Source organism: Microtus oregoni, unplaced genomic scaffold, assembly GCF_018167655.1.
Source record: "Microtus oregoni isolate MIOR12 unplaced genomic scaffold, Mior012 000044F_ref0000062, whole genome shotgun sequence".
Classification (NCBI taxonomy): domain Eukaryota; kingdom Metazoa; phylum Chordata; class Mammalia; order Rodentia; family Cricetidae; genus Microtus; species Microtus oregoni.
Window position 1 is genome coordinate 12,956,746 of NW_024543218.1, and position 27,298 is coordinate 12,984,043.

Here is a 27,298-nt window from a genome sequence, read left to right on the forward strand (position 1 = left end):
CTCTTTATTTCTTCAATTCTATTCACTGAGTTCTGGTTTTATGATTAATATTCCTAATGATTATACCTGGTCTTTTATGACTTTATAGTTTAAAATTTATTCCTAGCCACAAAGGGAATTATATGCCAGCTAATAAAAACAGACTATTTAAAGATAGATGAAGCTGCTACAAAGATTTAATTCATAAACTGAACACAGTAATGAATCAGCTATTATCCTAATACATTAGAAAATGCTATAATTGTCTTTGTGTCTTATTTTTTTTCTGGTAAATGCATGCATGGTGTCATTAATCCTAGTTTGCATTTTATCTCAGGCTAAAAGTCCTAAATAAAAAGACAAATAGTCTAAAGGTTTGCCCATTCATCAAACAGACCATTTTCGCTTGCCGCTGTCCTTTATTGAAGTTCCACCCATTTACATGCTTTTAGCCTTGAAATGTGTGATTAAATGCCACGGTTTGGGTGTGAGCGAGGAGTGGCAAAAATTATAAACCTGGAGCTCATTAAAATTAATGATACTTTAAAAAATTAAATGCATATATCTTTATGCCTACAATAATATTATAAGTAATTTATTTAAAGGGTCTCAGAATTAGCTAATATATAAGGATAAAGAAAACCTTACAAGCTCTCTTGCTTTCTGTTAGGAATTAAGCATCTCATTGATGCTAATTTGACTCTATAAAATGATCCTAGTATAATTCTTGATAATACATTGAAGCTTCAAATTTTCTTTCATTACCACTTTTCCTTCTCCATCCCTATTTTTCGGTCTCTTTATTTTTCTTTTAAACGCCTTCTGAATGAAGTATTTCCAGATTATTCCACACACAGTAAAGTTACTTATTTACTGTTAGAACGTATGTACAGTGGTCTGGCGGAAAATATTTTAGATATTTTGCTTTGAATGATCTCTTGAAATTCTCTCATGTATACATTTTTAGCTTACTTGAAATATTGCAAATCTTACTAAAATAGGAGATCTAGTGTAGTAATTTTATACATTTCAGAATATAGTTTCTGTAACTATTTTAGGGATATGAGTATGATGTCTGTGTCACACAGAAACTTATACACTGGCCCAGTTTATATCATTCCTCCATTCAAAACTTTCTGATTGTTTAAAATGCTCATAAATTTTCATGAAGTATATATTTATACTCAAATAAATAAATGGGAAAAATATTTGACAGATACATGTTACTACAAGTTCCCTTTTGTTAATAGAGAATTTTACAAAATAAAATAAATCATTGGGTCTTGAGGAATGGCTTGATGAGTCCCACTTGCTGCTTTAGCATGAGGACCCGATTAGGTATCTTAGCACCCATATTAGGATGTTCACAGCTTCTAGGAATCTCATGGGCTCTCTGGCCTCCATTTATATATATACTGGTGAGATGGCTCAGTGGGTAAAGGCCTAATCACGACCTGAGTTGGATCTCTGAGACCCACACAGCAGAAGAAAATGAATTCCAACAAATTAATCTCTGGCCTCGACATTGTAGCTGGCAGATATATACCGACATGTACACACTTGCATACATTCACATAAATAAATAAATGTTATTTTTAATGAGATTTTTATAATAAACTTCAGTTAGAAAAAATGAACTCTAAAATTATTCTGAATTTTCTTGTTAACAATCAAAACAAACTTTGCGTTTTTGATGCAGAATTCTCATCTGATAAAAGATTATTTCTAAAGCAAGTGTATATATATGTATATGTACATATATACATATACACATAAATCACACACACACAAACATGTAAATATATGCAAAACCATTCTGTTGTTTCTGTCAGCCAGAGGCATTATTTGCTTGTTTCAAACATATGTTCTTGTCTCTTTGTTCTGTAATAGTCCCATTTCTGTTCCTTCATTAGAGCTGGCAGATTATTATGGGGTCTGAATTCCACAGTCAATTCAACATTAGCTTTATATCCATGACCACTGTCAACTGGTCTTCTGTTAATCGTCCATGCTTACTAGCTCCTGTACGAAGGAACATGATTTGATTGGAAAGCCAAGTTGATTTCTGCTTTCCTGTAACATTTGCTTTGCTCAGAAACCACCCTGAAGATATATTTCACAAAATTTAGACTGCTATAGTTCAACAATATTTGAAAGGTTTTCACTGTCCTGTAATTTTTAAATTACAGAATTTTTAAAATCTTTGAATAATAGTGCCAGGAACACAAGTTTGGTTATCATGATGGTAAACTATGTTTTCAGATAATTTTATATACATATTTTCACACGGTGTTGATTCTTCCGCTTACTAAAATACCCAGGAAACAATTCATAGTAAGATACTTTAAAACATTATCTTACAAACCCCATCTTAAAACAACAGTGAACTGCTTCTTGAAAGAGAATAAACAGGCATACATGATTGTAAAGTCACATTGTAAATATTTTTGACATAAATATTTTCATTGTGCAGATGTGCTATAACAAAGAAAAAAATCATGGGATATTGCTTTTTGTCTATTGTAATACCAAAGAAATTAAATGTTAAATTAAAAAATGAAGTCCTTAGTCTGTGTTACATAAACTGAGATGATGGTAATCAGCCGTGATGCGTGACTAAGGCTCACATCTGTCCAGAAGGTTCATAAAGTAATATAAGCAAAACATAAGCTCTCCATTTGTTTGAGGACCTTCAGTTCATTGTGAAAAGGGGGTCATGCTTAGCTTGCAAACAAGGTTTTATCTTATTGATTTGTTTGTTTGTTTCTTTAATTTCTGCAGGGTTCGAATCGCCTTCAAATTTTTACTTATTTGTTTATTCATATGTTTTAGATGCCTTCTTGTGAATATTTACTCAGGAAATGATATTATTTCTCTTCATGACAAAATGGTTTTGTTTTTTTAAGAATGGACTAGCACTTTCACTCTGATTCAGCAGAAGAAGGCCTGTCTGTGTTTGGTGATGTGTTTCATTGGGCAGGAGCACAGAGTCTGAGGGATGCTAGAGCGGACATGAGCTCACCTGAGCAAATAAATCCAATGAACTGCATTTTTGCAAAAGGAGTTGAATACTCTTGCTGATGACTGGCTTTGACAAATAGCACTGTAGAGAAAAGTGCACAATTAGTTCGGTTTCTTCCCATTAGTAACTGTTAGGGGTTTTGTCAACTTAACCCAAGTTACAGACATCTAGGAAGAGAGAACTTTTCACTACTTTAAAAAGCAAAAGCTCAAAATGAGTCTAAACGTGACCAATCTGATTTTCTTTTATGAAATCATCAAAATCATTTTATCACCCTTCAAATAGATCATTACCTTGAATGTGTTAAAAATGGGTAAATCCAATGGTGATGAGGAATTAATGTTGAAGAAATGATCTGTAATCCACAGCTATTTTGACAGTCGTTATGCTATGCAAGTATTAAGCCATTTAATTCTAGCAAGTAGGCAGTACTGTGATATGCATTTTACTGCTGACCAAAACTAATGCCACACAGTGAGTTTGGAACATGACCTGAGAGGTGGGCTAAGTCTCTTATCATCAACCACACTTCTTGTTGTTGAGTTTATACATTTTATCTGATGTGGAATTTCCTTCTGTTTGCTGTGATTACCCTTAATGTTGATAGGGCAGAACAGAGCTAGGAAGATAAAACTAAGCTGAATGCTGAGAGGAAAAAGGGCTGAGTCAGGGAGATGTCATGAATCTGCCACTGGAAATAGACATGCACAAACGTTACAGGTAGGCCACAACTTCGTGTTGATATACAGATTAGTGGAGATGGGTTAAATTAATAATGTAAGAGTTAGCCAAAAACAAGTTAGAGCTAACGGGCCAAGCAGTAATTTAATTAATATAGTTTCTATTAATAACCTATTAATATAGGTTATTTTGGTTCTGGGCGGGCAAGACAAACAAGCAGCTTCCTCCAACATTCATTACTATATGTCTTTTAACTGGATAATCTAATCAATTGAAACCTTTAAAAAATAATTATGGGTAGATAAGTTCTTACCGTAGTACTTTTACCTTTTTTTGTATAGATTTATTGTAACTCATTTCTTTTTTTCTCCTTGCTTAATAGTATTCCTAAAGTTAATGATTTATTCGTTCAATGCGTTTTGATTCCTGGCTGATTATTTGGGTTTGTTGCTTCTAAAGTTTTGTTTTATGATTACTATAAAGTTTAGAGAAGAGTATATTTTATCATAACTAGCTACCATAAAATGACTGCAAATTAGCATAACCATAAAGAAAGTAAATCCAAACATAACACATTATTCTAAAATATGCTAATAAATGCAAAAATTTCTCGCCATTCCTGGCCACACTGTATATTTTTTCAGTCCTGTGTTTCTATAGTGTTTGTCTTCTGATATATTGTAACAAATATCTTAATTGATTTTGTTTTAAGCTTTCTTGCTAGTGTAAGAAAACTTCACGTACTCTATTTGTAATAGAGTATTTTTAGTGTGCTTGCATTGAAAGAGAAGTGACCCCCCAGGAGACATCTGGGTATCTCCTAGTCTTGAGAGAAGAGACTGGAGACAACAATGACTTCCAAAAAGTCACTGGGGCCTCTCCATGTCTCCAGAGAAGGGGCTGGGGGATATGCTCATCTTTTAGGTCCTCTGCATGTTTAGGATGAGTGAAGAAATGTAGTTAGGGGTAAACATGGATTTTGGTCACTTTCTGGTGTCAAAGCTTGACAGCATTGTATAAAGCATGTGGGGTGAACTTTGAGTGGAGATGACATCCAGAGATAAGACAAAAATGACTATAGGTTCAAAGTCCACAAAGAATTATTAAAAGGAAAAGCATAAACAAACACTAATCAGTCACAAGCACTGGACTAAAACCCCTTCTATGTTCTGTGTACAAACATCATGAGTTTTTAGAAAACTTTTGGAGTTTTCTAAACAAGATAGTATGGTACTTGTTAGGCAAGTACTAAGCAAAGCACTTCAGTTTTCAGATGGAGGAATTGAAACAATTGCTTTAAAGATTATTTAAATAAGCTTAAAGGTCTTCTAGAAAAGAGAGAGCTAGGTCTTGATACTCTAACAGAAGAATATTACCATGATGAAGCAATTTTTAAAATTCAAAAGCAAACCTTTGAGGTGAGCACTGCTTTGGAGTATGTCAATAGCAGACTAGATCACAGAGAAGAGTCAAGCTGTGGTGTTAGGAACTGGGTGTTTGAAAATACACAGCTGGAAGAAAAAAAAAAAGATAAACAGACAAAGAGTGTAGAATTTGGAACAGCATTGTAGATGGATTTGTAGCCGAAGGGGCCTTGAGAATGCTAATAAACTAGAAATCCCATCCAAAGAAGTTGTAACAGAAAGCCTCCTAAAGACAGAGAAGGCTACAAATATCCAAGAACAGGAAAGTCAATGATTCTTAATCATATTTAAGACACACACTTCTCTTTTTAAAAAAATCCTATAATCAAGCCTTCAAAATGGAAGGTAAAGAGAAGATCTAAAGCAGAGGAAGATTAAACAAAGCAGACATAGCAGAAACATGCATTAGAAAGTCCCAATTTTTCTCACAACAGAGGGAACCAGGAGAAAGAAAGAGAGGGTGAGAGAAACACTTCATGATGCCCCAAGGAAAATCTTCTAGCACTAATACTGTACCCACAGAGATGACATTTAGAATGAAGGACACAGAAAAGACACTGAACTAAGAATAGTGCAAGAGAAGGGGCTCCATCAGGCTACAAGAAAGACTAAAAGCTCGTCTTCACACAGCTATCAGGAGGCAATGGTGAACAAGACGGAAATGTTCTAAGGTATAAAAATCACTGACCAGAGTAACTGCATTTAAATGAAGCACGCTCTAATGCTGTAAATGTCTAACAAAGTTATATCTTTATTATGAAAGCTAAACCCCAAAAGAAATAAAAGTAAGTGCGTGAATGTCAAGAATGAACAACATAGGAGGATGTGAAGGAAAGAGCGATTCCTATGCAGTGGTAAGATTGTGGAAACTAGTTGCCAAAGAGTGGGGCTGTATTCCTTTCTGATTGTCCATGACCAGGCTAAGGTGTCATATTTTCAAAATTAATTCTTATGATCCAGGATTTATTTCTTATATGCCTCATGGTAGCTAACAGCAAAAGTTCTAACAAGAAGTGAAGCCTAAACATATAACAAAACAAACAAAGTTTTAAAGTGATTTCCATTTTTAAACTGGATTTCAAATTAATTAACAACTAATTTATGACTATTAGTTTGATATTAACATTTAGAAGCTCAGAAAATCCTGGCGCCAAATAAGAAAACTATATATTTATCTTCAAATGCATACATTTTCATTTGATATGTTCAAAAGTGGCAATGTCATGCTAAATTGAGTAAGAAATGATTATTGCTTATTCATTTCAATGAAGAAGGAAATGAGAGTCTCTGATATGAACTCAAATACACTTTATGACAGCATCTTTTGAAAAATGTCACATTGATCTAACCATTCACAGTTAAAACCAGTATAAAACTTTTATTAGTATTTCTTGATTGCTTGAATTTTAAGAAGCACACATATTTTCTTAAGTCATATTTTTTTCCCAAAGATTATTTTATAAATATGATGTGTTCCATTCATTTTTGTAATGGATGCATTTCCGGGGTGGTTGCATTTCAAGGAGTTCATCCTAAGAATGCTATCCACCAGAGAACAGTTATGCCAGCTAAATAATTTATTGGCAACTCAGCAACCATAGTAACTGATGAAATCTGTTGAGACAGGGGGAGTGAAGGGGAGTGGATGTGAAATACACTTCAAGTGTTAGAACAGAAAGTGCACACAGCAAGACAAACAAGAGCCCCGACGAAACCGTTAGACTGAATTTAATTTTCAGATTTCTAACTGAAGAAAAGACCACATAGCATTATAATTTAGGTAAAGAACATGTATATTAGACATGAATTAAAACTAAGAGGTTAAACCCCACTCCTCACCCCCCACCCCATCAAAAAAAGGACAGAACAGAAACAATAACAAAACCACTAGCATGTCAGGATCAGCATGATGACTGGGTGATGTGAGCAATACACAATACATATTGCAGCCTCTGATCTACAACTTCATGGGTAACTATCACCTAGCTCAGGCTTAATTTGCTAGATGCAAAGCTTCTTTCTAATCAAGGGGAAGGTAGAAATCCGAAAAGTAAAATAAGTTTAATAGGTTTACGTTATCAGCAATCACCACAGTGACCCAGTTTTCCTTTCTTTTCCTCTTTCAAGTAAACTGAAAATTACTCCAGTAGAATTTGTACAACAGTCCCTTAAGGCTACACATGGCTAATGCTTCTTTGGGGGCAAACGTAGCCTGAGGGATGCAGAGTTTTCAGGGTCCCTGTACGGATTTTTACATGAATATGGAGAAATGTCCTATTAGGTTGGAAGGGACCAGCCAGCAGAAGAATTGCCTGATGTGTGAAAAAAATATTTTTGCTGGTATCACGAGCTGTGTGCTGGGCGCACTGTTTATTTGGAGCCCGCTACGTGTGAAAGCTTCACCTTTTCCATTTTTAGAAAATGTGAGGCAGCAAAAAGGGTTTTGACACAGTGCAGATCCTGCATTTAATCACCTCCATGGAGGGCACCTACCGCCACTCCCCGCTCTTTTATTATTTGGACACCAGCCGTTTGCGGGAAAATATCCGATTCCGGTTTTAAAACAATAATAAGATTCTGGAAGATTAAAAAAATAAACTTCATAAAGCCATCAGCAAGTAATAGGAAGGAAGATACGCCGGAAGACCTAATGGTAACTCTAACTCTCTCTCTCTCTCTCTCTCTCTCTCTCTCTCTCTCTCTCTCTCTCTCTCTCTTTCTCCCCTCTGATAACAACTTAATATATGGGTTTAGACCACCTCTAGTTCCTTGTTAATTATTGGTAGGAGGGGAATGTACTTGTGGGATTCTGAGACAAAGGGAGGTTTTGTCTGGCAGGATGTTTCAGGTTCTCATCGCATGCGCTGTAAAATGAGACCTCTACTCCTGTCTCGGCGTTACCTTATTTCGTTTTGCATTATTATCATTTGAAAATGTAACTTTGTTTTCAAATAGGTTCGTATATACGCTAAAAGTAAATATAAATTAGAATAGTTATGGGAACATTTTCATATCACTACTTAAATAAAGCAAGAAAAAGTAGACGATAATAAAAACAAGGAGCACTGAATTTTAAAAATGCCAAACAAAAAAAGAGGAACTTCTTTTTAAGAAACTGATTATTTTATTATATGTAAGCATTTGTATTAAGTGAAGTGCTCAAATTTTTGGATTAATTAATAATTAAATTCTGTACCATCAAAATATAATAAGGTAAGATGCAATAAACAAATTTGAATGCATTAAAAGAAGTCATTTTTAAAAAAAGTTTTTGTAGATTTTCTAAATTAGGCTATAAAGACACTGCTAAATTTAGTAGCATATAATAGTGTTTTATAAGACTATATGGTTGTTGCACTTATCCCTCTAATATATACCAACTGTAATAATTAGAATAAATGCATTTGATATTATGAATAAATGTGAGATTTAGTCACTGAAACTTTGTGTGTAGTATTTAAGAATTGGTTAAGCTATCATGTATGTAGCCTATAAATAATTATCTTGGTAGGTATTCTTTATGATTTTATATCTTAATAATTTGCATATTAATTTTTATTTATGTTGATATTATAGTACAATATTACATTATTACATTACATTATTTTCTTTTTCTATCCTTCCTCTAAAACCTCATATATATATATATATCTTTCATATTTTTGCCATGTTTTTATTGTTACTACATGAATATTTATATACTGTGTATATATTGATATTCCTAAATACATAAAGAATGTTTAGTCAATTTAATGTTAATTATATTTATGTTTCCAGGACTGACCATTTGATATTTAATAATCATATTTTTGTGCTCTTCTCCGGGAAAGGCTATCTCTTCCAATCTCAGTATTCCTTGATCACCTGTATTTCTTTATGTAGGGTCAAGGCCTGTCTCATTTGCCACATCTAACTGCTATTTTACACAATGACTAAAACCATAATGTCATTGAGTCTATCAGACATGGAGACATAGAAATTTGGAATTCTCAGAACTTGTGGTCTCTATTTCATGGGGTCTGTCCCTACATTCAAATGTCATTATAAAACAAAGGTGTCAAAAAGTAAAGGCTATGGAGAACACTCCCTGCCCCTTCCTTTCAGCCACATAGATTCACACAGTGTACTGCTTTGTTGGCCTGGCAACCCGTCTTTAACAGTTATAGAGTTTGGCTTTCAATATGATGTGCTCTTTTTCAGTTCGGTGAGATTTAACTTGTTGAGATTACCTTCTCAGAGACGATTGACTTTCTATTCTAATCCATTAGACAGAACACATAGAAGATTGCAACTAATAATCGATTATCCTGATAATAGTCTCTTCAGTTAGCTTGATATTCATTTACTGTTCAGAGTCTACTATACAGTGTTAGATTTATTATGGGATTAAAGGAAATGTAAGTACATTCTCCATTATTACTTTTATTTTATTTCTCCCTTCTATATTTAGAAGAAATATATTCATTTTTTCACTTTCACATTTAAGGATCAAAACTAGGGTCTCATGAAGGCTAAACAAGCATTTTCCTACTGAATGAATCTCCACCCAAACTAGCTTTATGTAGAAAGATAATTGTCAGACCACTTCCTAGCTACCAGATCCCTGAAATTCTTACTAATGTACACAGCAAAAACGAGTCCTATCTAAAGGGTAGTTCTGGGCTAGGCAAAATTGATTCTCCTCTATGACGTGTGTGTGTGTGTGTGTGTGTGTGTGTGTGTGTGTGTGTGCTAACATCTTTCACCGTGTGTGCTTTCTATTGCATCGGTCTGTAAGTGAGGCTAGCCTAAGTTGTACAATGGTGTTAAAAAGCAAAAACAGGAAAAAAAAAAGATAATGAAAAGAAAAGGCTCAAAAGATGACCTCAACATCTGTGTTCCTCGAACAGTAAAGTTATAAAGTTTATATAATGCACATGTTCTATATCCATCACAGGACAACTTAAGCTCTGGGCCATAATTCTAAATTCAAAAAAAAAAAATTAAAACAAAAAAAGCCAGCTTCAGCTTGAGATACACTAGTCTCATGGGGGAAGGAAAGCACAAGAGACCCACCATGAGCTGCCTACCGAAGCCTTTGCTCTACAGGTGGCTGGAATCACATGCCACTGTTCCATGAATGTCAAAACACCGTGGATAAAGATGATGGAGGAGAAGTTTATCTTTGCATGGTGGTGCTTTCCTGAAGTTTGTATGTTCACAATGCTTCAGGAAAGCAAATCATAGATTGCTTTACTTAACAGATTAACATTTTACATGAATCGCACAAATCCAAACCCACTAAATTCTAATATGGTTTTGATGGCTTCAAACTATTAGTTGTGATTTTGGGGTTCATTTGGGGAAGAGGAGCGCTAGCAGGAGACCATTAGGTTCTAGAGCATTAGGTATAAATATATAAATGCTCTCCAAATGAGCCATTACTCATACTTGAATTAAATTTATTTTTAATTTATACACAAAAAGTAAAAGCATAAAATCATACATATAAACTGTAACTTAATGTTTAACTTATGGATACGTTATGAGGGGTGTAGATCAAGTAAAAGTCCCTATCTCTTTAAAGGTTTATCATTTCTTCGTGAGGAAAGCTTTCATAATCAGTTCTTGTGGATTTCTGACCTGGACAACATGTCATTGCTTTCTGCAATAACCCTTTGTGTAAGAGCAAACCAGAGCCTCTTGCTCCACGGCAAATGTAAACCCGAAACACATTGGTCAAACTCTTCCATTCCGCTCATCTGTCTGTTCACACAACTCTTGTCTGTGTGTCCACTGTTCTACACTCAGATTCCTTAGAGAGATGGTTTATGATTCAATATACAAATGGAGATGTCTGGTAAATAAAATATGAGCTGGGTTTAGAGTGAGCTTCAGAAGCTATGGTAGGAAATTTATTATAGGAAATTTTTTTTAAATGATTTTATCTACTTTCCCTCTTGGCAAACAAACTTTTAGGAAGACGACATATATTCTAGAATGATTGCAAACTGACTCGAAAATGTTCCTCGTGTCTCTTAACTGTAATGGTCACAACAGTAATATTTAGATGTTATCGTCTAAGAGAAGAGGGAAAATACTAGGTTAAAGCAAGTATGTTGAAAATGAAAGGCTTTTGGTCAAATGTGAAAACTATAAACAAAATAATTAGCTTGATTTATCTTAAAGGATTGGAAATTAATAGCTATGTTTTTCTAGAATTGCTATCAGGTTCTAGACACTTGACTTTCTCTTGATGTGGGCTCTTTTATCCTCACAACTGTTTTCTTAGTTGTACTAAGTACTTAGATGTCTCACATTTGCTATATTCAAACATGGACTAACTTGAACGCATGATGGAATTAAAATTAATTTTCTAGTAAAAAGAGACTCAATACTTTATAAAGTTTCAAAAAAAAAGATAGGAAATTATGTTGGAAAACCCCCTTCACAATAGTGTCAAAAAAATGAAAAATCAATGTTTCAATCACATCTTTAGGCATGATTAAATAAAGCATTTAGCATGTTAAGGAGTTTACGGTAGAAGATCCACATAGTCTGGAGGGTAGTGAGGATACTAAACATTCAGAAGATAGAAGCTGACATTTTATTTAAATAGAATCATAACAGTCTACACATAATACATACATACACAACATAACTGTGGATTCTACAGGGAGGGTTATGCATTTGAATCTGTAGTTTATATACTGTATATATGACAGGATATATTTGTCTTTCTTTACTTTTATTGAAATAGGTTTTTTCCTCACATAATATATTCTGTTTATAGTTTTTTCCTTCTATTACTTCTCCCAGTTCCTTTCCACTTCCCATCAAATCTGCATCCACCCAGTTTCTGTCTCTCAATAGTAAACAAATTGACTTCTTTGAATGATAATAAACTAAAATAAATTAAAACAAAAACATATTGAAATCGGACCAAAAACAAAACAAGCAAATAACAACATCTAAAACAGAAGGAAAAGAGCCTAAGAGAAGGCACAAGAATCAGAGACCCACTCATTCCCATACTCAGGAATTCCATAACAACTAAAATGGAAGTCTTAGTATATGTGTAAAGGACCTGCACAGTTAAAAAAGAAAATATATAAATAAGGTTAAAACAAAAACAAGGAAGAGCCCTCATATGCCATTTTCAGAGAAGATGCTTCCCAAGATTCCACTGAGTTCATTTTCTGTAGCCCATCTACTGCTGGGCATGCAGCGTTCCCTGTAGCGTAATTTGTTTTCCCAGTGAGACTTCCTTGGAGGAAACCTAATTTTCATTTGCGAGTGGTTTTCAGTTGGAGATAATTTCTAGGGACGTGGGTAGACTTCATCGTTCAGCTCTTGGACCCCTAACTGGTGCAAACCCATGCAGACCAGGGCATTTTCATCATATGAGTTCATATGAGCTTTGGTCATGCTGATTTAGAGGACCTTGTTGTCTTGATGTCCTCCATCCCTACTGGCTCCTACCATCTTTCTGCCTCCTCTACCGGGTTCCTTATTCCCTGAGGGGAGGGTATGATGAAGACACCCTCTTTAGGACTTAGTGCTCCAAAGTCTCTGCACTCTGCATAATGCCTAGCTGGGGGTCTCTATGTTTATTTCCATTTGCTTCTCTGATGATGACTGAGCAAGACGCTGATTTTAATTGTATAACATAACTTTATAAGGGGTCATATGATAGGATATATTTCATAAGGTTCATTTTCATGGAAATAATTTATAGCAGTCATATGATATATATGAATAAAAATTTAAAAGATAATCTTGTCAACTAAATAAATTTAATGATTTAAGCGATAGATGATTATTTCTATAACAATTTGTACATTTTATATAAATTGTTTCCCTTTAATTTTAAAAGATTTTAATAAACATTCATTATCAGTGGGGCTTCCTTTATGATCTGTCAAGGGCCTCAGATTATCCCGAATATTTGTTCCAACCAAGTTAACATCTACTGTAAGACAAACTAGGTAGTTTGGGGCACTGTTTATTATGAAGGTCTTATTTACTTTTTATATGGTCATTGTAATCTTAATGTAAAATAAAATAATGAAATGCTTTGCTTCAAGACTATTTTAAGGATGATATCTAAGGATGGTCAAAGTGCTATAGTTACTTAAGACAGATTCCACATGAAGATGTTGAGAAAATTAGACCTTTTTTTTCCATCCTCTGTTAGTAATAGTCTGATGATGGAAGCTGTATTAGGCCTTCCCAGGCCCAATGTGGCGCTGATTTGTTTTGGTGAGTTCCATACTTTGCATTTCTCATGCATTAGACTATCCCCTTAATGCAAATACCAAATGTGTAATCTAATTTCTCACTTAAAACATTTCCTGAAGAGGATTTGGTGGTGGTGCAGTTCTGTAACACCAGCTACTCTACAAGCACAGGAGAGCAGAAGACCCTCCTGTATAACTCAGTGAGATCCTCTCTCACAATTCAAGCTAAGAAAACCAAAAGATAAGCATACAGTTCAGTGTTGGAATGCTTTCTCAGTATGTGAGAGGCAACACTCAAAACCCAAAGCTGCAAAAAATGTCCTAATTAATTCAATATGTTAAATACATATTCTAAAATTAATAATAAGCAATAGGATTTAAAATTGAATACATTTAACACATTTGAATGTAATTTAAATATTGGTGGTATTAGAAATAGGATCAATCTATTGTTTCTAATCAAAACTATTTAAAATCCTGCATGATCTATAAAATTCAATGGCAACTGATAACCTTTTACTTATTCCAAGATATTACCCAAATCTTATCATCTTTTTCTTATTATAATAGACAGATGAAAAAAGGAAAGAGAGAAAAGGAGGACAAGAAATGAGGAAAGAGAAAGATGTTTTAAATTTGAAGTGAACTTTTTACCAATATTAATGCCAGTTTTCAGTGTTTCTAATAAATGTACTGCGGTTTTTAAATTAAATGGCTAGTATCAATTTCAGTTTTCAAAACTCTTAGTAAATCACTGCTTAATAAAAACAGGTTCAACGGAAAGTAGATGTTTTATTTGTTCATAGTACATCACAGCAAGAACCAGCAGACATTGTATTTGTCAAACTCACAATTCCTTTAGGGTTTCCAGGAGAATGCCAGGATCAAAGAGAAGAATGAGATAAGATAAAGAATTTTAATCTATTTGCATTAGGAATTTCCCATTTAAGTTTCACTTGTGGCTGTTATTTTACAGCAATTTAAAAAGTGTGTTCCTGAGAAATCACTACCTGACACTAATGGAGCTTCTTTTGACAGATTTTATCTTTTGTAGAAAAATTATATGGTGTGGATTTAAAAAAAAAAAACAAAAAACCTGTCAGATTGGAATAGTTACTCTGGAGCTACAGGTGCCTCTTTGGCTCGTCTAATCTTCCCCAGAGAGGTTGGGCATCTCATCTGTGCAGCATGTTTTCTGGGCTCTCCAGAGTTGTAGACAGTACATCCTGTAAAGTAAATACACCTAGCTAGAGTTAGCTAAGGTTGTAACTGGTTCCTTGAGCAACAATCTGTTTAGTAGAGTGATATTTCATCAACATTGTGAATGCACTGTGAGGCCTTTCTTAGGAAAGTAAACTGCTCTCCTTATAGTATTTACATTTTGTGTGTGTGTGAGAGAGAGTACCTGTGTTTTCTGCACTATCAGACTTAACTCATCCATTGCTATAGAGTAGGAAATTATGTTTATGGAATAGGTGTCAGCCTACTATAGTTTTTATAGTTTATAGTTCTTGTTTGTTCACAGCAGTAATATCTTGTACCACTGCCTCTATCCCATCACCCTGTTCTCTCACTATTGATAGCTTTATCTGTTTCTGGATATTCTGCACATGATCTAATCCCAGAACCTTCTTATCTATTGCTCCTTTTTGTCTTCCTGATATTTTACCAAGCTGTTCACAAAGTTCTTACTTCATATCGTAGATAAAATGTCACCAAGAGGACATCCCTATCCATGTTAGTCTTCTTTGGCCATCTTTTTCCAGCTTTTTATGTATGACAGAAGGAAGTCCACGTTTGATAAACACCTTTCTTCTATAGAGCCCCTGTTCAAGAGTCAAGAAAGACTGCCATTTTGCTATCCTAGAGAGATCTGTCTCATAAGACACTCATTTTCAGGTCAAGAGTGCAGTAGATAACCCTAGATCCTGAACATTCCTAGGAAAAAAACAAAACAAAACTATAGCATCCCTGAGATCCTACTGACACTCAGACTAAGCCCTCTTGTCCCTTTGGGGAAACTCAGGACTTACCTTATCATGGCCAGTTTCTTGTTTTAGGTCAGTCACTAAAGAGAACCCAGAAACTTCATGCCATCCCCATCCCCATCACTAAAACTAATCCCAATCCTCTAGTTCTGTCTCCTGTCTCCTCATGCCTTTCTATCCTCAAACACCTTAGTCTGCTCTCCCTTATCTTCCTTGCACCTGAAGCCTCCTGACTGCTTCTCACACCTTCTTTCAAGAGGCAGCTATTTCCTCCTCACTCCACTTAAATCATTAAGATTGGAGGTGAGATAGTGTTCTATTAGCTCCTCAGTGCCACATCCCGAGGAGCCTCTTTTGTTCTCTGAAATCCTTGTAGGTAAATCCTCACAACATGAAGAGATAGCCTTTGAATCCTGCCATTCCTCCCCCAGGCTCTATTTATTTTTATTTCTTTTTTTTTTCTTTTCCAGGCTGGATGCTAGGCAAATCCATAAGCTCAGTCTAATTCCTCCACCCCAAGATGACACTTTCCCTCCTTTGTTAAGAGCTACGCTTTTCCTTTCTGTCTTCCCCAGACTCTGCTCTTGTAATATTTTATAGTAACTTGATACCTATAAAGATAAAGACTGTGCAAGGGGCTTAGTGATATTTGTCTCTCAGATATGAGATTTTGATTTCTAACCAGAGAACTAGAAAAACACAAGGATCCAGGTAGTTGAGTCTTCATAAGCATCAGCCCTGCCACAAGACCTTTTCCCCCTTAATCCCTTCCTTGTAACAATCACATCATCTTATAAAACAAATATCTGAGAGCTGTCTAATGCAACACTAGCATTTGTCTTCAAAATTAGCATGAATTGCTTAAGTCAGTGCTTGCTTTTTTCTAATTTTATGGCATAAAAAGGGTAATAGTAAATATCTCTTGACTAAAAGAATAATTTATAGTTCTCAAAGATACATCAATAAAATTATGCTTTATTTCTCAAAATGTACAGTTAAAAGACATTTTTGGTTTTAACTGTGAAGTAGCTATTAGTTCAACACTTATAACACACTACTGATTCTTTGAACTTTGATAACGTTATGTTTAATAAGATAAGTATTTAAATCTACTGAATCTTTACTTCCTCTTTTTTGTTTTGAGCAAATTATTCTTTCTAAAAATAAAATATTAAATCTTGGATCAGATTGAAATTATTTTTATTTTATTTTCCATGTTCTTTTTATTTATTCAATGTTTTAAATATCTACAAAGTGTGCATATAGTAAAATGAAATTGCTTAAGTTTGTTTTGAACTTTTCTTTGCAAATTTTAGTAATGACTCTTATCTAACCTTTTGTCTTTAGTCGGAATAACCATAAAAATAATGAATAAAACCCTGTGTTGAAGTGAAATCCATACACTTGCTGGCAGTAACACGACGATGGCTGTTTAGCTGGGTGGTTAGTCGGAGCCTTACAGCACTGATGAAAATTCTGAACACATCATAGCATTAAAGACACATCAGTAGAGTGTGATAGGGTTGCAGCTCCTCCTCGACATGGTCAGAGCCTCAAACACAAATGATATCAAGGGACTTCAATCTGCTCAGTGAATATAAGTTGTTCACTTGCTCTCTGGAACCAGAGTGGGTGATGGCTGGAGTTGATGCCTGCCTCCTATGGCTCTTTTCCAGCATTGTCACCTTGCATTTCTATTAAAGAGATGTAAGTAGTTCAAGGTATTGCAAGGTGACTTTTGGCTTTGAGAGATCTCTATTTAAGATAAGTAAATGTTGAATTTAGACTGAATTCTAACAATGACCACATTTATTTTTGTAGGAACTTAAAATGTTCAGCATCTTAAAATAACAAGTTGGACTGAGGAAATGTGTCTCAGGCAGTAAGAACTTAAAGGAGGTAAGATTCTTTTAAAATAAATGTTTTTACATATTAAAATTCTCATAAAAATTTAGATATACTGATACATATCTTTGCAGGTAATTTAGAAGATACATTTTATAAGTTAAGAGCACTTCATTTTGTCACCAGATACTGTCCTTTGGGATGATTTGGATATTTGATAGAGTTCTAATATTTTAAAAAAAACACATTATAGGAAGGCTGCATTTTAGTTTTAGAATAAATACCCCAAAATAGATTGGTGCCATTTTTTTAATAAAAGAATTAATAAATCCTCATGCTTAGGAATTTCCCTAGGTTGGCCACTTTCCCAGGGGTTTCCTAACAGAGGTGGCTGGTGTGTAGGCAGATTGCCATTCAGAAGAAGCCTTTGGCTAGGCTGCCCTTTCTGCATTTCCTGGGGCACATATGGTTACTATCAGTCAGAACCTATCCAAAGACAGCAGGGCCAAGCACAAGGGAGCTAGTCAGTTTCTACTAACTGTTATCTTCATTTTCACTAAAGATCTGAAACTGAACAATTGCCCTTAAATCAAAGCACAGTCAGCAGTCCAGAATGTGGACAGCCTGGTTATTTGAGTCCACGTCAGCATCTTTTCAAGGTCCATTTCTCGTATAAAGTCAGGAGACAGTTTAGCAGTACTAATCTTGTGAATCTGCTTCCTGCGCATGTCGCTATTGAAAGAATGGAGAGAATGAACAAAGGAATTTAACAGTATGTGTGGATATATGTGAATGATGGTGTGTGGAGCTGGAAAGGAGAAAATGAAACAAGGACTTTATGTATGCTTCTTTCTTACCTTAAGGACCACTGAGTAAAATTAATTCATAAATTAAATTTTGATTTTTAAGTATCTAATTTTATTGGATTTCTTTGGATTTATTATTCTTAATGTGAACAAGTTAAACTTCCTTATGTATTTCATACTAATATAAATAATATATGAAACTGTGTTTGTGAAGCCAGTGTTAAAATGGCTATGTGGAAAAGCCTCTTCCATCAGCAACATGTTTGCCATGCAAGGTCCAGATTCACTAAATCACGATGTATGTTAAAATTGGTACGCTTGTAGGGATTTTGAATTCTCTTACTCAGAATATAATATATAGTATTGCCAGAGCAGTGTTGAATGTACACATGTATATGAGTTTATAAACCCATTGTTAGAATGATCTCCTTTTCATCACCCTTTCCCAGTACTAATTGCCTCGATGCTGTTTTTGTGGAGGTGCCATACTCACCAAGATTGACCTTTCAGTTCCATTTTACCAAATTGTCAGTCCCTGACTCTCTGATTATAATATCTTCAAAAGTCACAGATTTGGAGGGAATACACAAAAGATGCAATTGTCAGGCATGACTTAGATGACATTCCACATTTGTGAAAGGTAACATTGCAATGTTGTGTGGTTTGAGTGCCTGCCATTGTTGTCTTGTAGTGTTGCTCAATTATGGAGCAAATATCTAAGAATTTGAGTTCAAAAAACGCCAACAGCATGTATCAATGAGTTTCACATCACTATATATAATAATGTACATTATTGGTTTGAAAGGAGTAGAGAACAAAGTCAACTTATGAGTATCTGTAAAAGCCAAAGTATCAAAATATGACAAAAATGCCTTGAATATTAAATTGAATATCCCAAATATTAAAATATAATAGAGATCGTGCAAACCTGAATTTATGCCCTCATGTTTCAACTATTACAGGTATATATAAACCAGTATACATAAGTATAAATTGTATGGAAAATCTGGTCTACTCATTTAAAGGTGGGAGTTATGTGGCCTTCATTTCATCTATCTTTCCCCTCAACCCCCCTCTTAAAAATTACAGAAAAATATATGTATTTATCATATATAATTTGTTATTTTCCTATGTATAGATAATCCACATTTTGTATATTTTTACCACTTATGGTTGCTTTTATTATATTAATACTCACTTAACACCTATTGTTGTAGTTTTCTGAAGGAAACAACAAATGTATTCACTTTTACTTAACAGCTCCCTGAATGTTTTTCTTATACAGATTAGACTTCTCTAATAAAACAGAATGGAATGAAATCTTGGGGGAGCCTCTCCTTTTTAACAACACAGGCAAAGCTAGAGACATTATGTTAAATCAAGTAAGATAGGCACAAAAAGATAAATACTTCAGGGTTTCATTTATATAAAATATGAAAACATGTATCTCATGAGTATAATAATCATTATCAGAGGTGAAGAAGCTAGGCAATGGGTTTAAAAAGTTGAGTTCTGAAATTTTGAACAGAAGTAATCTGAAAAGGATTATTGGTGTTACCAGTAGTTATGACATATTTTGCAGGCTCAAATATTTCTATTGTTGAGAAATATATGTGTTTGAATAAAGTAAACATGGTAAGATCCATGCCGGGCGGTGGTGGTGCATGCCTTTAATCCCAGCACTCGGGAGGCAGAGGCAGGCAGATCTCTGTGAGTTCGAGGCCAGCCTGGTCTACAAGAGCTAGTTCCAGGACAGGAACCAAAAGCTACGGAGAAACCCTGTCTCAAAAATCCAATAAAAAAAAAATGGGACGATCCATGATGCTTTTTAATACATATTTCCTGACTGTGTGTTTTCTCGGATGGTTTGATGTGTTTGATAAATTCTACAGTTATTATATCAAATATCTTAATATAAAAATATTGCATACTCACTCAGAAAGGACAAAGTCATCACAGAGTCTATAGGTGAGAAAAGGAAGCCCTGAGCTGAGAAGCAAGAAAAAATACAACTCCATATCACTTCAGAAGGAAAATTAAAAATGTGTGGGTGTGAGGAGAAGGTGTAATCACAATGCTGAGATGAGAGATGGTATGCAATTGCCCTTGGGGTCAAGGTTAAAACTCCTCATTTTCAGTCCACTCCATCCAGCTTCCCTCTCTCCAAGACACACTCTCATCTCTGTTTCCCTTCAGAAAAGAGCAAACCTCCAAGAGAAGACTACCAACTAGGATAAAATGAGATAGAATTAGACAAGGGAAAAACCCTAGTATCAATAGTTGGACAAGGCAACTCAATCGGAGGAAAAGAGTCCCAAAAGCAAACAAAACCATCAGAGACACCGCTATTCCCACTATCAGGTTTCCCACCAGAATGCCAACCTAACAGTCACAGCATATACAAGAGAACCTGGTGCACCCCATGCAGACTTGCTGCTTCAGTCTCTGTGACCCCATGTGAGCCTGGCTGAGTTGATTATGAGAGTCGTGTTCTCCTGGTGTCCTCCATTCCCTCTGACTCCTATAACCTTTCTGCCCCTCTTCTGTGGGATTCCTCTAACCTCAAGAAGAGGGACCTGATAGAGATCTCCAACTTTGACTTTCTCTCTGCATGTTGTCTGGCTGAAGGTCTCTGCATCTACTCCCATCTATTATTGTAATAAGGCTGCTTGTTCGTTTCCCAGTTGCCCAGCCTTGAAATAACCACTCAGAAACTATATTAATTAAATAACTGCTTGGCCTATTAGCTCTAGTTTCTTATTTGCTAACCGTTACATCTTAGTTTAACCTATCTCTATTAATCTGAGGTCATGGCCTACCAGCAAAGTTTCAGCATGTCTGTCTCCAGTAGTAGCTCTATGACTTCTCTCTTACTCTGCCCTTCTTTCTCCCAGCATTCATTTTAGTTTTCCCTGCCTAGCTAAATTCTGCCCTGCTGTAGGTCAAAAGCAGTTTCTTTATTCACCAATGGTATTCACAGCATAAACAGGAGAATTTCACATCAATCTGATGTCAGAGGAAGACTTTTGGATGACAACTGAAAATGCCTCTGATCTATGAGTATAACTGAATATCATTTCATTTTTCCCTTCCTTCCTTCCTTCCTTCCTTCCTTCATTCCTTCCTTCCTTTGGCTGGTCATGATTGGGTTTATCCTAGTTCTGTAGGCTCTTCAGTCTCTGGTTGATGGCCATCCAAGCAGTAGAGGGAATGCGCTCACACTTGGTGCTGTGGCCCTCAGGAAGTTAAACACATTGATTGATAACTCACACACATCTGTTCCTCCATTACCCAAGGACAACTTGAGGCAGGACAGATTGTAGGTGGAAGGTTTTGGGGGTTGTTGTCCAGGTTTCTCTTTCCATAGAGTGCAGAATACCTTGGTGAACCAAAGAGACAAGAATGTAGGTGTGAAGGTACTATTCAGGCACCAACTTAACCTCTCTACGTTCACAGAGCTGTCTGGATGTTGTTGTCAGCAATAGGGCTCCTCTGTCAATTTTCAGGGAGAAACATTTCCTTGTTCCATGAGCCTGGGTTGTTTAAGAATCACCATAGGAACCCTGCAGCCAACTACTCAATCAAATGTAACACATTCCCACCACAGGAAACTTTATCCTGGCTACAGAAGATGGCCAAATCAGACTCCCTACCCTTCATGACTAGGAGTCCTTATTTTCACCTTCATAGATTCCTAGAAGTTTCCACTACACTAAATTTCTACCCCCAAAGCTCCCCAATTCCAGCTGTCTCTCCTCAAACTCTCTGCCTTCATCCTGCTCCCCTCCACACACCTGCTCCTTCCTGTTCCTTGTACTTTCTGCCCCAAGTCTACCCATAACACTTTCCCCTTCCAAATGAGGTCTACACATCCCCACTCCAGCGTATTTTTAATATTATTCACTTAACATCAGTATTTTGAAATGCATACACTTGTGTGTATGAAGATCTTACTTTTATTGCTAATACTTATTCTGCCAAGTGGTTATAATGAAATTATTTTTTTTTCCAATCTAGTGTTGGTTGATGATCAGTTTTATTTTGAGTATTTGAAAATTGATTTTCTATAAGTTATTGCAGATATGTCTTTTAGTGGGTGTGTACCTGTTTCTCTTGGAGAAAAATCCCTTAGAATACAAAGGGCACTTCCCAGAAAAAGGACTGGGAGTTGATAAATAGACAAAATATTTTAGTGAGTGTTCTTGATGGTTTGGTAAATATAACAAGACAAAGGCAACTTAAGAAGGGAAAGGCTTATTTCAGCACAGTCTGTCATGGTGGGGAAACATGGTTACAAGAGGTGGAGGCAGGTGTTGTCTCCCCAAGTGTACATAATCAGGAAGCGGGGTGTTGTGAATGCTCCTGTTCAACTAGCTTCCCCCAAGGCTGAGATACAAATGGTGCTGCCCACATTTAGAATGAACCCTCCCACCTTGATTAATCAAGATAATCCCTCATAGGCATGCCTGATGGTTGCCTCCTAGTGATTTTAGATCCTGTCATGTTGATAATCAATAGTAAGCATTGCATTGTTCAGCACAGTTCCTCTTCACAGAAAGAAGAGTGCTTTTATAAATGATTAGACTCCAGATGCTTTGCGTTTTTCTTTAGATCCGCTGGGGTTTGCTATTTGCTTATTTTTGTTTGTTCGTTTCTGGATTTCCTATAGCGTCTGACAAATTCTCTTTCTATTGTTAGAAAACTATATCTTTCTTTGATTATGAAAATTTTTGCTTCTCATATTCTGTAGATGCTTTAGAGATTCTCATGCATTTAGACTCTGGGTATCTTCTTGCTGACTTGGCACTTTAATCATTATGAATGTTTGTTTTATCTATGGTAATGCTTTTCACGTATACATATTCTAGGATATATGTTCCTTTACTTTCTAGTGCCGTGATAAGCTCCATGAGCAAAAGCAATTAGAGAGGCAAGGACTTAATTCAGTGTACAGTTGTGGTGCCTCATGAAGTGAGTCAGGGTAACAACCCAAGCAAGAAGGTAGAGGCAGTAATTGAGCAGAAGCCTGGAGACAGTAGATTACTCATCCTGCTGTATCTCTACAACCCAAGAGTCCTAAACCCCTTGACATTAACTTAATATCTTCATTAATTTTTGGTTATATCTAACTCCATTTTGTATTCTTAATGTTTTCCTTAATGAATTTTTTTCTTTACTTAGCCTTTCAAATTTTCTATTTAAATTATCATTTTCCTTTTCATTTTCCTAGTCTTACGTCCCAACAATTCCGTATGGTTGTATGTTTCTTTGTCTTGTAGCCTGTTGGCTTGCTTGTTTGATTTTAATATAACAAATAAATCTAGAGAATGTGGATCATACTTTGTCACATTCTGTATTTTCCTCATTGCCTTCGTCTCCTACAAGTTTTTAGTGATTGATTTCATGTGTTGTTGTTTGCCATTATTATTTTTCTTAACTGATTTCCATGTGTCAAGTAATTTCATGGTAGACATTGGTATTGATGAATGAGATACCAGAGCAGTTTTGTAATTGCTCCTAAGGTTGGAAATGAGATTGATGCTAAAATGGATTAGAGGTTGTGTTGTAGATTATTACATTGAAAATGTTCACTGTGGACCCCAAATGATACATATAGAAACCAGTATCTTCAGGTTTCTCTGGTAGCATGCACGGATGCAGTGTTTGACTGTTGTTAACATTTTTGGAGCAATCTAAGGACGTTGATATTTTCATAGCAATTCCTATGTCTTCCAGTAGGATTTACATGCAGTGCTAATCAACTCTCCATGTCATTAGTTATAATTGTCTTGCTTATCCTAAGTTTGCCAACTCCCCTTCTCTACATAAATTGATTTCATGGTAATTTGTCATTCTCTAAAGTTCTGGCAATGTTCTAGTTTTATGGTTGCTTTTTTATTATTCTCTTGAACTTAGAGAATGAATAGATTTCTCTTTGTTATTATACTCTGCTATCCCTTCCTCTGGGGTTAAGGGAGGCAGAGGAAGCTTGCCTGGTTTAATTAGAATTTGCCTGATATTCTTAACAAATAATCAAGTACATTTTACTTAGTCCTGCTTCTCTACAGTATTTTTATAAATGATGACGACGTGTATCCACAGATCTGATGGGGATAGAAACTCCCCCATCTACTTTTCAGAAACAGATGTCTAAAGTGACAATGGTTAATATGTCTTTCCTCTTTTGTGACCAAATTTTAAGGATCATTTTATATAACTATTGGCACCTATACTGCAGTAAGAGACAGAAAACTCCATCTGTCTGCTTTAATTCAAGCTAAGTTGTTTTAGTAAGAAGTTGACGGAGGAAGGTTTGGACATTGTTGGCTGAAACGATGCTTTGGGATGATCTGCAGATTTCATTACTCATGTTATTTCTGTTCTACTATTACGGCAGGTAATTGACTATGGTTTAAGTGGGAGTATAGACTAAAATTCAGTTGCAGTTCATCTGGGTTTCATCAAAACTATATCCCTGTTGGGCCACAACTGGCCTTTGAAACAATTTATGTCTACAAGTACTACCCAGATTCACTGGGGAATTGCCTGAGGTCCGAGGCAGTTGCCATGGAAACAGCCCCAGTCCTTTCTTCTTCTGTAATTGCTTTACAGAATTTAACCAGAAATGAACGTAACAATAAAGAAAGAAGTATAAGGAAATAATGTATTTGTAATAGTTGCATTTGCAGAATGTTGTCTATAAATCTGAATGTAACTATTGAAACTACACATCAAAAGTTAGGACTTAAAACCTCACTTTTTAAGGACCCCTTGTTTTACTTCATTCTAAATATGTTGGTACCAGTTATCTTGAGCTTCCATCATCAAGTTCATTTTTGTTGTTGTTTCAAAGTTGCAAAATAAAAATTTCGCACCAAACCATAGAATTATTTTTCACCAAAAGACTGGATTTCAGAGGAAACCTCTAAATATGCTATATTTTAATTATGCTTCTCAAACATGATTAGATATTTTCAAAAAAAGACTATGGGATTATATTCAGAAAATGTCCTTACTGAACAATACGGCTATGAAACTGGCACCACTTTTTGAAATGACTTTAAAGAGTATTAAACTGTTCAACTGTGACCCTTTAAAATATAAATTTCAATTTCAACCTGAAAAGCAACAATAGTAGTAGAATCTAAGATAAAGGTCCCTTAACATCTATTAGCATGCTAAGAGCTATAGGCTCCTCAGAATTTCAAATCCTCTTTGGATATTGAATGTGAAGCTATTGCAAGGAAACACATGTAAAATACAAAGATAAATAAAACAAACACATGCACAATCATGAAATCACAGGACATCAAGACATTATGGCTCACATGAGCAATGCCAATTATAGTTTTATAATTTAATTATGACCTTAACTAGCCTCGTTGAGCAGACAGAATCCCTCATACAATGAAAGCTACTGGAAGATAGGCACTCTGCCTCATATTAGGTAGGGAAGAAAACATTATACAGATATATTCAAGCTTTTACATGTGTGTACTAAATAGCATGAAAGTATTCTTTCAACCCTTCCTATTACTCTCAATTATTTCTTAAGGATTAAAAGAATAAATTGCTTGAAGTTGCCATTTTATTTATTTATTTATTTATTAAAGATTTCTGCCTCCTCCCCGCCACTGCCTCCCATTTCCCTCCCCCTCCCTCATCAGCCTGAAGAGTAATCAGGGTTCCCTGCCCTGTGGGAAGTCCAAGGACCACCCACCTCCTTTTAGGTCTAGTTAGGTGGGCATCCAAGCTGCCTAGGCTCCCACAAAGCCAGAAGTGCAGTAGGATGAAAACCCAGTACCATTGTTCTTGAGTTCTCAGCAGTCCTCATTGTCCGCTATGTTCAGAGAGTCCGGTTTTATCCCAGGCTTTTTCAGACCCAGGCCAGCTGGCCTTGGTGAGTTCCCGATAGAACATCCCCATTGTCTCATTGTGTGGGTGCACCCCTCGCGGTCCTGAGTTCCTTGCTCGTGCTCTCTCTCCTTCTGCTCCTGATTTGGACCTTGGGATTTCTTTCCGGTGCTCCAATGTGGGTCTCTGTGTCAGTCTCCTTTCATCGCCTGATGAAGGTTAATATTTAGGAGGATGCCTATATGTTTTTCTTTGGGTTCACCTTCTTATTTAGCTTTTCTAGGATCACGAATTATAGGCTCAATGTCCTTTATTTATGACTAGAAACCAATTATGAGAGAGAACATCCCATGTTCCTCTTTTTGGTTCTGGCTTACCTCACTCAGGATAGTGTTTTCTGTTTCCGTCCATTTGCATGCAAAATTCAAGAAGTCATTGTTTTTTACTGCTGAGTAGTACTCTAATATGTATATATTCCACACTTTCTTCATCCATTCTTCCATTGTCATTTAAAAGAGGGGTAGTTGGATGGATGTGTGCCTCCGTTGTGAGATTATTTCAACTGGACTACCTTATTAATCAATATGAACCTTATTTCACAAACCACCCAACTCTATTCAAACTCTGGGCTTCACCTAAATATGTCTCATGAAAATATCAGTACTTTTTAATTCTCAGCACATGTACAATACTGCTTAATGTATGACTTGCAAATTCTGTGCCATTTGGGAACTGAAATTCTGTTCATTAGCATTGCATTCACTAGTAATTGCTCAGTTAACATGTTGATTATTCTATTAGACATAATTTGTTAAAATGTCATATCTGTGCTTACTTATATAATTTCTTATGGTTTCTAATAATATATCAGAATACTTGTCTAAAAAATTACTTTGACAAGTATCTATAGACTTTAGTATCAAACCCAAGAATGCATGAGAATGTCTATTGACATTACCTTAACACATGTTGATTGGTTTTCTTTCACTCATAATCATAAAAACATCTTAATTAGACCTTAAAATACAACATAGAAGATTTGATACACTACAGAAAGAAGGAGGTAAAAGTAAGAGTATCCCAGTATATAATTGCTACATTTTATATATTAGTCTCTTTTTACTAAATAAATGAAAATTAGTGCTGAAATATTATTTAGAGAAAATTATTCACAATCCATGTAAGTATAGAGAAAAAAAGAAATAAGAAAGGCAAACTGATTTGTCTCATATCACATACTGAAGCAAGCAATATATGGAAATAAAAATGTTGAGCCTGCTGAGACTGATTATTTTCCCTTACTAGAAGCATGTGGTATTCATTCCCAATATTTTCCAAATTTTAAAATGTATCCTTTTGAAAAAACTTGCCCCAGGCAGAAGATAAATTATGACATTTACATTCTGTGAATGAAGTAAATCTTTACCTTGAGTTCATGGTTGAGCACACAGAGTCAGTCGACAAAAGTAATGACCCTAAT

General features: G+C 35.4%; 1 protein-coding gene across 1 annotated transcript in view; it reads left to right on the forward strand.

Moving 5' to 3' along the window:
• Nucleotides 1-7,630: 7,630 nt before the first annotated feature.
• The window catches only part of LOC121434769 (semaphorin-3A), a 307,219-nt gene continuing 287,551 nt past the window's right edge, over nt 7,631-27,298 (forward strand). Inside the window, exons 1-2 of the mRNA XM_041633730.1 lie at nt 7,631-7,759; nt 17,135-17,212. The gene's annotated coding sequence lies outside the window, so the exon portion shown is untranslated. The remainder of the gene's footprint in view (nt 7,760-17,134; nt 17,213-27,298) is intronic.